Below are 14,139 nucleotides of genomic sequence, written 5' to 3' on the forward strand. Positions count from 1 at the left end.
TAAATGATGAAAATTCTACAAAAATGGAGTAACTTGTCTAGTAGGTTATGACCCCCTTCTATTCTCTGTAAATATTCACATGATGAGCCCTTACTAGAGTTGTTTTAAAGGGTATTCCTTTATTGCACAGGATTTGAACTAGAGCTTGTTAAATCATTGTTTATATTGGGGAAAAGTTTTAGGATATATTTATTCTCCCATTTGTTAATTTATTACTTTCTCTTCTCTCTAGTGGTCTACAAGGACATCTGCTGAAATACAGCTCTGTGATGATCCCTTTCTAGATGCTACTACAGGTAAATAAAGGCAGGATATAGATTTGTGCATAAGAGGATTCATCGTATTGGTTTTAACTTCAAACAATGATTGTGTCTCATTTAATAAACCCAGAACTAAAGGCAAACTATTATTGAGGTAGTGGATGCCTAGTTTAACATGTTAGATTGAACATACATGTTTAATTCACCCTTTGTGAAACTCACTTAAAATAACAGAATATTAATAAATATATAAATACATATGGACAGAAAGAATGGAAGAGGAGAAATAGATGACAGATGTTCCCAATTTTGGAAGATTGAAAATAGATGTTAAAGTGGTAGCTACCTAACTCACACAACTCAATAGCAAACAAACAAATAAACAAACAAAAAAAAAAACCAAGCAACAAAAAACCCCATCCAATTAAAAAGTGAGTAAAAGACATAAATAGACATTTTTAGAAGACATGCAAATGACTAACAGATACATGAAAAACGCTCAACATCACAAAGCAGCAGGGAAATGAAAATCAAAATCACAATGAGATGTCATCTCACACATGTTAGAATGGCTATTGTCAAAAAGCCACCAGACAATAAGATTTGGAGTGGCTATGGAGAGAAGGAAACCCTGGATATTGTTGGTGGGCATGTAAATTGATGTAGCCACTTTGAAAACAGTATGGAGGTTCCTCAAAAAAAATTAAAAATAAAACTACCAAATGATCCAGCAATTCAACTTATGGGTATATATCCAAAGGGAACAAAAACACCATCTCACAAAGATATTTGTACCCCCTGTTCATTGCAGCATTATTCACAATAGCCAAAACTTGGAAACAAGCTAAGTGTCCGTGAATGGGTAAATGGATAGAGAAAATTTGGTATAATATATAAAATGGAATATTATTCAGCCACAAAAAGAATGAAACCCTTCCATTTGTGACCCTGAGGGCATTATGATAAATGAAGTAAGTCAGGGAAAAACAAATTCTATATGTTCTTTATCTCGATAATCTAAAATATCTGAACTCATAGAAATAGAGTACAATGGTGGTTGCCAGCTGGGAGGTGGAAGAAAATGAGAGATGTTGGTCAAAGAGTGTAACTCCCAACTGTAAGATAAAATTGTACATATAAATATACTCCCCCTCCAGAAGCTGGACCTCAATTTCTCTGGATTTAGTGAATTACTTTTAATGAAAGGGAAAAATAGGAACTTTATAGCGGGAAAACCTGGCAAAAACTAACTTAAGGAAGAGAGCAATATTAACATCACTAGTGATAAGTTTTGTTGATATCAGCTACCCTCATAATGAGATGAGAAAGACACTTAATCTCTGTGATATTTGTACCCCCAAAACATAGCCCTAATCAAACCAAAAGAGAGATATCAGAGAGACTCCAAGACATTCTACATAATACCTGACAAGTACTCTTTAAAAGTGTCAAGGTCATGAAATAAGGAAAAACTAAGAAACTCTCCAAGCAAAGGAGACTGTGGAATACTTTAGAATGAAATATTGGTCTCTTCTCTCCTTTTAATTTTTTATATCTATATGGACTCTTTTATATTGATCTTATGTTTTGGGTTATGATTCAATACTATGTTACACATTTTGTTATTTGTAACTTTTAAAAGACTTTCTTCCTGACTTTTAACAATGATTCAGACTAATTTATAACTTGGCATCTAAAACCCATGTTGAGAGTAAATAGACTCTGGTCACTTCCTAGTGTTAGGTGAACTTCATCATCTTAGTGCAAATAAAATCAATTATAATAAGCTTCATTCTCTTCTTTGTGTCATCTCATCTCATCTCATCTCATCATCTTATTGTGTGGGCATTCTATGCCCACTGAGAAACAATTTCAATGAGCAAGCATGTGTAAGTGTCTCTTTATAATTCTGTTTTCAATTCTTTTGGATATATAACCAGAAGTTGGATTGCTGGGTCATATGGTAGCTCTATTTTTAATTTTTCAAGAAACCTCCATACTGTTTTCAACAATAGCTGCAGTTTTGCAATCCTATCAACAGTGTGCAAAGGTCCAGTTTTCCCACAACCTTGTCAACACTTGTTACTTTCTGATACATATTTTTCTTTTTTAAATGTTGGACATTTTACTGGGTGTGAGGTGATATCTGATTATGGTTTTGATTTGCATTTATCTGATGATAATGATGTTGAACATCTTTTTCATATATCTTCTTTGGTAATAATATCTGTTCCAGTCCATTTTAAAATCTTTTGGTTGTTGTTATTGAATTGTAGGAATTCTTTGTATATTCTGGATATTAACCCCTTATCTGACACATGGTTTGCAAATATTTCCTCACATTCTGTACATTGGCTTCTCACTCTGTTGATCATTTCTTTTGCTATGAAGAAGTTTTTAATTTTAATGTAGTCCCATTTCTCTATTTTTGCTTTTGCTACTTATGCTTTTGGTGTTCCATCCAATAAGTCATTGTACATTCCAATGCCATGAAACTTTCTTACTACTTTCTTCCAGGAGTTTTATAGTTTCAGGTCTTACATTTAAGTCCTTAATCCATTTTAGTTAATTTTTATATTAAAAATATAGTGTAAAATAAGTGTCCATCTTCATTTTTTTTGCTGTGGATATCTGTTTTCCCAGCATAATTTTTTTAAAGAAACAATATTTTCCCTATTATAGTCAATACACTTTTTGAAGATCATTTGATCATATATGGGAATTTTTCTGAGCTTTCTACTGTGTTCCATAGTTCTGTGTATCTGTCTTTTGCTGATACTACATGGTTTTGATTACTGTAGCTTTGTAGTATGTTTTCAAATTAGAAAGTGTGAGGCCCTTAGCTTTGTTCTTCCTTTACAAATGTTTTGGCTCTTTGAGGACCTTTGATATTCCATATGAATTTTAGAATGTTTATTTCCCATTTCTGCAAAGAAAAAAAAATACCATTAAGGTTTAGATAGAGATTGGATTGAATTTGTAGATCTCTTGGGTAGTACGGACATTTTACAAGTATCAAGTCTTCCTATCCATGAACATGGGATGTATTTCCAATTTTTTGTACTATCGTTCAGCAATATTTTGTATGTTTCAGTGTACAAGTCTTGTACCTCTTTGGTTAAGTTTATTCCTAAGTACTTTTTTTTTGTATGTTATTTTAAATGGTGTTGTTTCCATTATTTACTTTTCCTGCTGGTATATGGAAAGGCAACTGATGTGTGAGTTGATTTTGTATCCTGAAACTTTTCTGAATTTGTTTATTCTAACAGGTGGGTTATTAAAAATTTTTTTAGGTTTTTAAAAAAATATAAGATCATGCCATCTGTGAAAAAAGATAATTTTACTTCTCCCTTTCCAATTTGGATGGCTTTTAATTTCCTTTCTTGACTAAATGCTCTGGATAGGACTTCTAGTACTATGTTGAATAGAAATGGCAAGAATGGGTACCCTTGCCATGTTCCTGATCTTAGAGGGAAAACTCTCAGTTTTTCACTGTTGCATATGTTAGCTATGAGCTTTTCATATATGACTTCTACTTTGTGGAGGTAGATTCCTTATATTCCTAGTTTGTTGTTTATTTTTAATTATGAAAGTGTGTAGAATTTTGTCAAATGCTGTTTCCTCATCAGTTGAAATGATTATGTGATTTTTGTCCCTTGATTTGTTAATGTGTTGCATTACATTTATTGATTTTCACATATTAAATAATTTTGCAGGCCAAGAATAAATTCCACTTGGATATGATATATAATCTTTTAAATGTACTATTGGATTCAGTTTGCTAGTACTTTGTTTAGAATTTTTGCATTAGCATTCATCAGTGATATTAGTCTTTCGTTTTCTTTTTTTTGGTAGTACCTCTGTGTGACTTTGATATCAGAATGGTGCTGACATCATACAATGAATTTGAAAGTGTTTTTTTTACTCTTCAATTTTTTGGAAGAATTTGAGAAGGATTCACACTCTTTTTTAAATGTTTGGTAGAATTCAATAATGAAGCCACCCAGTCCTGTACTTTTCTTTGTTGGGAAGTTTTTGATTACTCATTCAATCTCCTTATAGTTATAGATCTGTTCAGATTTTTTTATTTCTTCATGATTCAGTCTTTGTAGGCTGTACATTTCTATGAGTTTATCAATTTCTTCTAGATTATCCAGTTTGCTGACACATGATTGTTCATAACAGTGTCTTATAATTCCTTTTATTTCTGTGGAATCAGTTTTAAACTCTCCTTTTTTATTTCTGATTTAATTTATTTGAGTCCACCCTCTTTCTCTCCCCCTTTCTCTCTCCTTGATCTGTCTGAAGGCTTGTCAATTTAGTTTATATTTCTTTTTTTTTATGTTTATTTTTTTAAATTTATTTTTTAATGTGTTTTATTCATTACAGTGTTACATTTGTTCCAATTTCCCTTCCCTCTGCTCCCCTCCACCCGGTGGCCCCCCTCCCTCCCCTTGTACCCCCCTTTTAGTCCATGTCCATTGGTTGTACATATAGTTCTTCTCAGCCTCTCTCTGTCTATTCCATTCCCTCCTACGATGTTTCTTAATTCCTATACCATCTCCCTCCTTCTCCCCCTTCCCCTTCCCTGCTGACCTCCCCCCAATATGCTCCCCATACCTATAGTTCTTTTCCACTCTCATTGCCTATTTAGTTTGCCTTTGTTTCAATTTCCTAGCTTCTGTTGTTGTTTCTTGTGATGCAGTTTTCATTTTAGTGTTCATAGCTTTGATCCTCCTTTTTCTAAACCAGTCCTTTTAACATCTCATATAACAGTGGTTTGGATCTAATGAACTCTTTCAGTTTTATTTTGTCCTGGAAACACTTTCTCTGCCCTTCTGTTCTGAATGACAGCTTCGCTGGATAAAGTATTCATGGTTGTAGGTTTTTGCTTTTCATTACTTTGAATATTTCTTGCCAGTCCTTTCTTGCCTGCAGGGTCTCCCTTGAGAAGTCAGCTGATAGTCTAATTGGGACCCCTTTGTACATGATTCTTTTCTTCTCTCTTGCTGCTTTTAAGATTCTCTCTTTATCTTTAACTTTTGACATTTTGATTATAATGTGTCTTGTAGTGGTTCTCCCTGGGTCCAGTTGTTTTGGAACTCTCTGTGCTTCCTGGACCTGTAAGTTTATTTCCTTCCCCAAGTTTTGGAAGTTCTGCTTTATTATATTTTCACTTAATTTTTCAATTTCTAGTTCATCTTCTTCACCCTCTGGCAAACCAATTATTCTTATGTTTGGTCTTTTATAGCTGTCCCAGAGGTTTCTGATCCTCTCTTCATTTTCCTTGCTTCCTGTTTCCTCTCTCTGCACTGGTTGACTGTTTGTTCCTTCTCTATGTTCTGGTTTGTTGATTTGAACTCTGGATTTTATTTCCTCACCATCTGTCTCATATGTGGTTTTGTTCCTTTCAGTATGAGTGTTTTTCAATTCTTTCTCATCTTTTTCCAGATCTTTTGTTAATTCTGTAAGCCACCTGATAACAATGTCCCTGAACTGAGCCTCTGACAGGTTTCTTATTTGTTCATCTGTCAGGTTCTTCATCTGTTGCCTGGTGAGCTGCGCCACCAGGATTTCTATAGTTGTCTGCCTCATTTTGACAGATGCGTTTTGTTTTCTTGGGCCGGCTATAGGGGGCAGTGCCTGTGTACTCATTACAACCCAGCGACCGGCGGCGATCCGCAACCTTTTTTGCTGTGCTGTGGCGCTTTGTCGTCACTGCCCAGCGACCAGTTGCGATCCGGAACCTATTTCGCAGTGCTGTGGCGCTTTTTGTGGGGGCGGGGGTCCAAGATGGATTCCTGCAGTTATTCTGCTAGGAGACCGGGATCTGTCCTCCCGCCCTCTGGGCCTCACTGTTCGAGGTGATGCGGTGGCTGCTCTTCCCAGCGTTGGGGTCGGAAGCTGCTGGGGTTCGACTGCAGCTGGGATTGCTCTCCCTGCCGCTGTCCCTGGTGCTACCGCAAACAGCACCGCCTACTTTCGATCTTACCTGCCCAAAGGGCGCCTCTGGTTTATAACTTTGTACATTGGGCTTCCGTGTAGTTTTATTTTCTGGAATTTCTAGTTATCTTTTGTTTTGAAGTAGTTGTATTCCTTTCTAGTTGTAGAGGGAGACTGAGCGAGTCCGTCTAAGCCTCCATCTTGGCCGGAAGTCTAGTTTATATTTCTAAAACACCCATTTTTAGCTTTTTTATTTTTTCTATTCTCTTTCATTTACTTCTGTTATAATTGTTATTATTTTCTTTCTTCTGCTAACTTTAAATTTAGTTCGTTTTTCTTTTTTCTTCCTTGAGATATAAATGTAGGTTGTTGATTTAAGATCTTTCTCCTTTTAATTATATTCTCTGCTATTGTCTTTTAATTTTTATGACAGGATTAAAATTGCTTTACACACCACCATTAAATAATTATAATATTCTATGTTTGTTTATATGTTTACCTTTACTAGTGAGCTTTATATTTTCTTGTTGTTTTATGTTGCTGTCTAGTGCCCATTTATTAAAACTTGCACAACTCCCTTTAGAATTTCTCATAAGGCACATCTAGTGGTGATGAACTTCCTCAGCTTTTACTTATATGAGAAAGTCTTTACTTCTCCTTAAATTTTGAAGGATTTTGCTGAGTGTAGTATTCTTGGTTGACAGTTAACTTATTTTTGCACTTTAAATATATCATCCCACTCCCTTCTGTCCTGTAAGATTTCTGCTGAGCAGTCTGCTGGTAATATTATGAAAGCTCCCTTATACACGACAAGTTAATTTTCTCTTGCTGCTTTCAAAATTCTGATTGTCTTTGACTTCTGACAGTTTGATTATAATGTGTGTTGGTGTAAGTCTCTCTGGGTTTATCTTGGTTCTTCAAGCTTCTTGAGTTTGGGTGCCCATCTCCTTCCTCAGATTTGGGAAGTTTTCAGCCATTATTTATTTAAATATACCCTCTGTCCCTTTGATTCTCTCTTCTCCTTCTGGAGTTCTCATAAAGTGTATGTTGATCTTTTTTATGGTATTCCATAAATCCTTTACATTTTATTTGTTCTTTTTTTTTCTTTTTGATGCTCTGACTCAATAATTTCAAATGGCCTATCTTTGAGGTCACTCAGTCTTTCTGTTGCTTGATCAAGTCATCTGTTGAACTCCTCTAGTAAATTTTTTCAATCCAGCTCTTGTATTCTTGAGTGCTAGATTTCTGATTCTCTTTAATAGTTTCTATCTTTGTTACATTCTTATTTTTTGTTCATGCCTCATTTTCCTGATTTTGTTTAGTTGTCTGTATTCTCTTGTAGATCATTGAGCTTTGTAAATACCATTATTTTGAATTTTTTGTCAAGTAACTCATAGATTTCCTTTTATTTGGGGTTGGTTTCTGGAAATTTATTTTGTTATTTTGATTCAGCCATGTGTCCCTGTTTCTTTGTGCAATGTGATTTTTTTTCTTTCCCAAGGTTTATGCATCTGTACCAACAGCCACCTCCTCCAGTCTGAATGGACTGGCTTCATATGGAGGAAGACCTTCATAATCATCTTGAGACCTCAAAACCTTTTTTTGTTTGTTGTTGGTATGATGCAATTATCTGGGCTTGTGCATGTAATTTCCCAATTAGAGAGGTCTGCCAGTTTCTTTTTCCATGATTCTTATCTCTTGCTCCCTCTGGTGTCTATCTGTGGTTTGCAGCTTCTCTGGTGCTGTAGCAGCAAGTGGACCCACTTTCCTTTGTCTTTGCTGCTCCCAGACTTCCCAAGTAGGCCAACTCCCTGTCAGATCCCCCAAACAGGCAGGACAGTCCTCAGCCTTTTGGCCTCTTCTTTACAAAGCTGCAATCGCAGATGCGTACTCCAATATTTCCTGTCTGTACCAAGGGAAAAGCTACAAGTGGGTGTTTTTTCCCCATGTGTGCTGACCTGCGATGGTGTATACTATGGCAGTACAGGCCCTCTGGTGCCACAGCAAGCTGCTCCCTTCACTCCACTTTGAGCAGCTTCTGGACACCTGGCAAACACAAACCAGTCCTTCACCCCACCCTCCAAAAAGCCGGATCACTGAATGCATGTTCCATTCCATTCTTTCCAATGTGAGCTAAACTGAGTTATGCTGGCTTGGGGAAGGGAGCAGTACCTATAGAGTATCAATAGAATGGCTTTTCATACCTGTTTCAATGTGGCTAACCTTGGCTTTGCACTTACCTGGGGAACTGCAACTTCTTAATTGGTTTCTAATGTTCTTATAAAAAATATTTTGGTCCATATATTGTTAATTCAGTTTCCCTGTCAGGTGCTGAAGCCTGGAGATTCTTCTTTTGCCATTTTGCTGATATCACTCAGTTATAATGAGCTTTGTACCTTAGAGTTTATCATAAGGTTCTACCAAATATTTGATGCAAATAAACTTTCTAAAAAGTAGTTATTTATTGGGTTGACCAAAAGTTAGTTTGGCTTTTCCATAAGATGGCTCTAGTAACACTTAGTTGTCTTTAACCTCATTTGAAACAATTTTGTTATATTGTATTGTGACAGCTGTCAAATTTTGGAAACATCGAAATTGGTGAATTTTTTATAGCCATTTTAATATTCAAGATGGAATAAAATACACAACAATTTTGGCATATTACACTGTATTATTTTAAAAAAGGTAAAAATGCAACTGAAGTGCAACAAAAAGGTTTGTGCAGTTTATGAAGAAAATGCTGTGACTGATCAAATGTGTCAAAAATAGTTTGCAAAGCTTCATGTTGGATTTTTCTCTGGACGGTGCTCTATGATGGAGTAGGCCACTTGAAGTTGATAGCGATTGAACCGAGGCATTAACTGAGAACAATCAACATTCTGCCATGTGGGAGATAGCCGATATACGCAAAATATCCAAACCAATAAAGTTATTGGTGAAAATGAAAAAATGTGTTTGCTATTTTATGGAAAAAAAAATATGGATTTTTTTGGCTAACACAATACATTAAAATTGGGGGGGAATAATTCTTATATAACTCATAGTTTTTATTAATAAAAATTAGTTTGCCATTTGGTATTATACAGATAGATATCTAGTTAGACAGAATTTCTTTAAACTTGTTATTCTAGCTCTGTTTGACTTTGAACTTTAATAAAATGAACACTCAGGAGTTACCCATGGGAAGATGACTAGTTTTATGATTCATAACTTCTATATGACAGGATGAAAAATAAAAGGATCAGTGAACAACTGTAAAGGAGCAAATATTCATCAACTGGAGGAAAAAGAGATCTTGATTTAGGATTTGAAAGATTATGAGGGCTATTTACAATTGCTAGAGTTCAACTGCTGTTGGGATTTTGTTTAAGGGAATGAAGGATTTGATACTAGTTATAGGGAAAATAAAAGAAGGTTCTAGAAATTCTAAAGATTTCAGATGTCTTAGCATATACATTTACTCCAAAAATGTGAGTATTTAAATACTTAGTATATTGCTAGAAAAAGTCCTATAGTGATAGAGAAACTGACTAGATGGTTTAGCCAATATATTTTGCTGTCAATTTGTGTCTTGTTATGCTTGTGTGGCAATTATAAGGTTAGTATTTCATTGCTTTTATCTAAAGGTCATTAAAAGATCTATGGAGCAGAGGATAGAGTATGATATTTAGAATGGAATCTAGAGATAAGACCGAACAAGATGACTTTTTGTATGTACAACAAAGTTACATTTTAGGATAGAATTTAGAATAAAAACTATAAAACCAATGGCATTGTTATTGTCTTTAATTATTAAATAAATGTTGGCTATAATTTTTTAAAGCACCCTCAGCCCCCAGGTAGAGATATTCTGAGGTCTAATGACAGCTCTCATCTTCAGTTATTTTTAAGAAGGTTTCCATGTAAAAATCTGTAAGCACATTCTAGCATCATTCCAGGTATACGGGGTGTATTGGCAGGTTATTAAAAAGGCCTTTCAAAGTGGGTTGTGCAAGATAGCTTATTTTGATTTGTGAAGGCAATATTAAAATTTACTCAAAAAAGTGGTGTGAATATGAATGAAAAATTGTCAATAATAGTACATTAGAGCACATAGTTATTTTTTAAATTAATAAGTATATCGGGAAACTTTTTACACCTGAAAGATCATATTAAATTTGGGTCCATTCAGATTCAAAAACTGAAACTTTTAGATTCTATTATGGCATTGACTTATTTAATACTGCTTTGTCAAGGTATACTTTACATACCATAAAATTCAGTCTTTGTAAGCATATAATTTGATGATTTTTAGTAAATGTTTTGGGGTTGTGCCATGATCACAATGAACCAGAGCTAGAATATTTCCAAATTTCTCTAATGTCCACTTGTAGTCAATTTCTATTCCCTCTGCTATCGGCCTCTATAAACTTGTCTTTTTTTGACATTTCATATTAAATCATACAATATATAGTCTTTTGCGCCTGATTTCTTTCACTTAACATAATGTTGTTGAGATTCAACCATGTGTTAGTGTGTATCCACAGTTTATTTTTTTATTCCTTAATACTATTGCATTGTATGGATATGCCACATTTTACTTATCTACTCACTAGCTGATGGGCATTTTGATTGTTTCTGGTTTTTGGCTACTATGAATAATGTTGCTGTGAATATTTGCCTAGAAACACTTGTGTGAACATATGTTTTTATTTTCTTGGTTAGACTCCTAGGAGTGGAATTGGTGGGTAGTATGGTAATTTTATGTTTAGCTAAGACAGTTTCTTCACATCCTTAGTAACACTTTGTATATTTGGATAACAGTGTTTTATCAAATATGTCTTTTGCAAATATTTTTTCTCAGTCTGTGACTTGTCTTTTTATTCTCTTGACAATGTCTTTCACAGAGCAGAACATTTTAATTTTAATAAAGTACAGTTTATCAATTCAGTATTTCATGGATTATCCATTGGTGTTGTAGCTAAAAAAACACTTCCAGACCCAAGGTCCTGTAGATTTTCTGTGTTACCTTTTAGGAATTTTATAGTTTTGTGTTTTACATTTAATTTATGATCCTTTTTTGTTTAATTGTTGTGTTTTTTGAAGAATGTAAGGACTAGATTTATTTTTATTTTTATTTTCTTTTACCAGTGGATATTCAAATATTCTAATATCATTTGTTGAGAAAACTCTTTTTGTTCTATTTTATTGCCTTTGCTCCTTTGTCAAAGATCAGTTGTCTAAACTTATGTGGGTCTACCTCTGAGCTCTCTGCTCTGTTGTGCTGATATATTTTTCTATTCTTTTGTTAATCCTACATTGCCTTGATTTTTGTAGCTTTATAGAAAGTCTAAAGTCAGCTTTTATCATTCATACAACTTAGTTCTTTTCTTTCAATATTGTATTAGTTTTTCTGGGTTTTTTTTGCCTCTCCATATAAACTTTAGGGTCACTTTGTTAATATGCACAAAATAAATTGCTGGGATTTAGATTGAGATTGAACTGAATCTCTACATCAAGTTGGGAAGAACTTGACAATGTCTTCCTATCCATGAATATGGACTATATCTTTAATTCATTTTTCTTTGGCTTCTTTCATCAGAGTTTTATAGTTTTTCTCATAGAGATCTTGTGCATATTTTCTTAGGTTTCTAAGTAGTTAATTTTGGGGGTACTAATGTAAGTAGTATTGTTATTAATTTCAAATTCCACTTGTTCATTATTTGTATATAGGAAAGCAATTGGCATTCATCTTAAACCTTACTGGAATCACTTATTAGTTCAAGGAGTTATTTTGTTGATTTTTAAAAGATTTTCTACATGCTTTATAGTTTTCAATGTATAAAACTTGCACTTTTTTATTAAATATATTTGTAAGCATTGGATTTATTTTAATGCTATTAAGAATGAGATTGTTTTCTTAAATTCATTTTTGGATTGTTCTTTGCTACTATATATAAATAGAATTGCTTTTTAAAATATTGATCTCATGTCCTGTGACCTTGCTGAGGTTATTTATTAGGATTTTTTTTTTCTTGAGTACTTAGGATTTTTTAAATGCAAGATTATGTCATCTGTCAATAAAGGCAATTTCACTATTTTTTTTCCAATTTAGATGCCCTCTCCCTCTCTTTTCTCTCCTTTCCTCTCTCCTTCTCCCCTGTCCACTCTTTCTGTCACTCTCTGCTTCATTGCATTGGATAGAACTACAATAAAATGTTGATCAGCAGTGGTGAGGTTATATATTTGTGCCCTCTTCCCAAGCTTAGTAGGGAAGCATTCATTCTTGCAATTTTAGGTATGATGTTAGCTGTAGGGTGTTTTTGTAGGTGACATATATCAGTTTGAGTTAATTCCTTTTTGTTTCTGGTTTCTTAAAAGTTTTATTATGAATAATTGTTGAAATTTGTCAAATTCTTTCCTGCATTAATTGATTATATGACTTTTATCCTTTATTCTATTAATATGATATATTACACTGAGTGATTTTCTTTTTTAAATTATATTTTATTGATTATGTAGTTACAGTTATCCTCATTTTCCCCCTTTGCTCCCCTCCTCCCAGCACCCCCCACTCCCTCAAGCAATCCCCCGACCATTGTTCATGTCTTAGGTCATGTACATAAGTTTTTTGGCTACTCTGTTTCCTATACTGTACTTTATATCTCCATGACTATTCTCTAATTACCTGTTTGTATTTCTTAATCCCCTCACTTCTTCACCCATTCTTTTCTATCCCCTGCCATCTGACAACCCAACAATGGAATCTAAAAAAACAAAACACAAACAAAACTAAGGAGACAAACAAAGAAAACAGAGACAGAATCATGGATACAGAGAATATTAAGTGATTTCCATATATTAAACCAACCTTGTATTCCTGGAATAAATGTTAGAGTGCTAATATTGTATCAGCCAAAAAGTACATTTTTTTTTTCTGTAGGATGGCTCTAGTAGTGCTTACTTTTCTTTAACTTTATTCAAAACAATTTTGTTAGATTGTATTGTGACAGCTGTCATATCAGCATGAATTTAAAAAACTTATCAAAATTGGCGAATTTTTGTGTAGCCATTTTAGTATTAGAAATGGAAGAAAATATGCAACATTATTTGCCTATTGTGCTTTATTATTTCAAGAAAGGCCAAATGCAACAAAATGCAAAAAAAAAGATTTGTGCAGTTTATGGAGAAGGTGCTGCTACTATTTGAACATGTCAAAAATGGTTTGAGAAGTTCTGTGCTGTAGATTTTTTTGCTGGGTAGACCAATTGAAGTTGATAGTGATCAATTATAGACAGTAACTGAGAACAATCAACATTCTACCACACAGGAAATAGCTGACATACTCAAAATATCCAAATCAAGCATTGAAAATCATTTGCAGCAGCTTGCTTACGTTAATCTCTTTGATGTCTGGGTACCACATAAGTTAAGCGAAAATAAACCTTGATTGTATATCTGCATGATTCTCTACTTAAACGTAACAAAAAATTCTGTTTTTAAAATAAATTGTGATGGACAATGAAAAGTGGATACTTTACAATAATGTGGAATGGAAGAGATCATGGGGCAAGTGAAATGAACCAGCACCAACCTCACCAAAGGTGGGTCTTCATCCAAAGAAGGCGATGTTTATATATGGTGGGATTGGAAGGGAGTCCTCTATTATGAACTTCTTCTGGAAAACCAAATGATTAATTCCAACAAGGACTGCTGCCAGTTAGACCAACTGAAAACAGCACTAGATGAAAAACATCCAGAATTAGTTAATAGAAAGAACATAATCTTACACCAGGATAATGTAAGACAACATGTTTCTTTGGTGACCAGATAAAAATTGTTACAGCTTGGCTGGGAAATTATGATTCATCTGCTGTATTTACCAGACATTGCATCTTCAGATTTCCATTTAGTTTGGTCTTTACAAAATTCTTTTAATGGAAAAAATTTCAATTCT

At 34.1% G+C, this 14,139-nt stretch overlaps 1 long non-coding RNA gene across 1 annotated transcript in view; it reads left to right on the forward strand.

The window, feature by feature from the left end:
* The first annotated feature begins 235 nt into the window (after positions 1-235).
* LOC150007506 (uncharacterized) overlaps positions 236-14,139 on the forward strand; it is a 231,965-nt gene continuing 218,061 nt past the window's right edge. The window contains exon 1 of the long non-coding RNA XR_016511823.1: positions 236-296. This is a non-coding gene — a long non-coding RNA (uncharacterized LOC150007506). The remainder of the gene's footprint in view (positions 297-14,139) is intronic.

Source organism: Furipterus horrens, unplaced genomic scaffold (assembly GCF_987537825.1).
Source record: "Furipterus horrens unplaced genomic scaffold, mFurHor1.1.pri manual_scaffold_6, whole genome shotgun sequence".
NCBI classification, from domain to species: Eukaryota; Metazoa; Chordata; class Mammalia; order Chiroptera; family Furipteridae; genus Furipterus; species Furipterus horrens.